We start from the raw sequence: 2,693 nt of genomic DNA on the forward strand, positions 1-2,693 counted from the left end.
GTCCCGACTCCCTTTCCCTGATTCTTATGAACCTGAGGTTGAGAATCCAAGCCAAGAAGGAAAAATTTAAAATTTCGCATAATCATCCAAGTGTTGTCACTTGAAGCCAGTTTTCTCCAGGACGTCAGTCAATTCCTGGGATTCAAGTATAAATGTAGAGGATTCTTTTTGGTCTACAATCTAAAATGTGCAAAATATTTGTACTTTTTAGATTTTTAACAAAAGTAAACTTTTAACCTGGCTGGCAGAGTTAATTAGAGGTTTGCACAGCTATGGAGAAGGGTCGGCCCCATGATGCCACCAGGATCAGGTGTCATTCACTCATCAGACAAAGATTTAGTGAACATCTACTATGTACAAGATTCTATTCAAGACACAAGTGATAAAACAATGGAAAAAAGAAAATTTGAATATCTCTGCCCTCAAAGAGCTTATGTTCAGCCATTTAACAAGTTTGTTAATGTTGCTACCCCTAAGACATACATGCTGACACCCACATCCCACGCCACTGATTTTGGAAAAATTCTAGACTTTAAAAAATATTTAAACATTTAAAAAATAAAACTGTGTAGACTGACATATTAGAAACAATGAAAGCCATGTCATGTGGGGTTAAAAAATAACCCATGGTGACACTGTCTGGGTTTATGCCCTGATACCATCAATTATCTCTTGTAACCACGGGCAAGTTTTGTAGCTTCTTTAAGTCTCAGTTTCCTCCCATAAAATGAGTATTATAATAATAGAATCTTTCTCATAGATTTGTTGTAAGGGTTAGTGAAATCAACAGTATTAGATTCATAAAAATTGAGCAATAAGTGTTAGCTATTATTGGTAGTAAGAGTGTTTATAATTCAAAAGGAATCTTAATCTTACAAAGATCCCTTGAAAAATGAGTATTTATGTGCTGATTTACTTAAGATTAAGTCTCAGTACACACAGAGAAACTCAAAGTATTCTTATCATTAACTGAAAATCAGAAGGGTAATAAATCAGAAGGGTAATACAATATTTCTGAAATTATAATGTAAGTTAACAGGATATGATTCGTTTTAAGATTTTCAGTAATTGATCTGGGCACAGTAGTACATGACTGTAAACTCAGAAACTCAGGAAGCTGAGGCAGGAGAATTACAAATTTGAGGCCAGCCTCAGCAATTTAATGAGACCCTCTCCCAAAATAAAAATAAAACTAAGCGTGATGGCACACGCCCCAATCCCAGTGGCTCAGGAGAGTGAGGCAGGAGGATTAGAGTTCAAAGCCAGCCTCAGCAATTTAGCAAGGTCCTAAGCAACTCAGTGAGACCTGTCTCTAAATAAAATACAAAAAAAAAAAAGGGCTGAGGATCTAGGCTTTATGGTTGAGTGCTCCTGGCTTCAATGCTCAGTACCATTAAAAAAAAAAAAAAAAAAAAGAAAGAAAGAAAAGAAAGAAAGGAAGGAAGGATTTTCAGTAATTGGCTAGAGGTTTAGATCAGTGGTAGACAGCGAGAGAGTACTTGCCTAGCATACATGAGGCCCTGGGTTCAATCCCCAGCGCCACAAAAACAAAAACCTACAAACCAAAAACCTACAAATTATGTAACATAAGGATTTTTTTTTTTAGAATTTTTAATATTTATTTTTTAGTTCTCGGCGGACACAACATCCTTGTTGGCATGTGGTGCTGAGGATCGAACCCGGGCCGCACGCATACCAGGCGAGTTCGACACCACTTGAGCCACATCTCCAGCCCCAAGGAATTTTTTTAATTAAAACTGTTTTATAAAGACCAAGAGTTTATTTTGTATTTTTATTTTTTAATGTTTTTAATGCAACTCCTGATTCCAGATGGAATTATAACTCAGGTGTGCATTTCACTGAATAAGGTTTACTGTTAAGTACCCACACACTGCATTCCCAACTCAACATTGTGAAACAGTGCAATTCAACAAGAATGGTTATCTAACTTACATGTGTTGAGAATGCTGGGGCAGCACTCTATTCTCTGGGACAGAGATGGTCTGTGAAAGAATTCCCCACGCAAAGACACTTCGCCGGGAGAATTCCAATTTTATTGCAAAAAGCTGTGTGCTTATATAGAACTAAAGGGGAGATGGTAGGGCTTAGATAAATGGCAGGCCGCCCGTTTATTGGCAAGTTCTTCCAGATATCAGCTCCCGCGCCCAGGAATTAGTTCTCATTGGGGCTAAGGTTCCCCGCCAGCGAGAGAGTTCACAAGGGCGGGAACTTTTCGCGCCACTGCAGAGAAGAAGAAGGTAGGAAGAAGAAGTCCTTAGGCACCATGTTGGGGTTTTTTCTCTGGGGTACGGCTGCCGTTTATACTTTTCCCAACATTCCTCCCTTTTTGTTTTCTTAGGAATTGGGGCGTCGTTAGTCAGATCCGGCTGCTTCCTGCTGGGTGGGGGAACCGTAGGGCCTAGAAAGGGAAGTGGAGGAATGTTCGGGGGGCAGGTCTGGGGATATCATGGCAGCCAGAAATAAAACCCAGTGGCTATAGACAGCTACTTCCGTAGGGGTGAAGTCTATGAAAGTTCCCTGAAGCCACAAGTCGTCGATGGCATCGAACCAGTCCTGGATGGAGGAGATTGTTGGTATCAGCCACTGGTCCTGTAACAGAGACTCTAGGAAATACTGGAAGCGTTGCCTGGACATGGCGTCACCAGCACCTGAAGAAGATCAGAGCGAATAAA

The sequence above is a fragment of the Spermophilus citellus genome, assembly GCF_964194105.1.
Source record: "Spermophilus citellus genome assembly, chromosome: 4".
In the NCBI taxonomy this organism is placed as follows: Eukaryota; Metazoa; Chordata; class Mammalia; order Rodentia; family Sciuridae; genus Spermophilus; species Spermophilus citellus.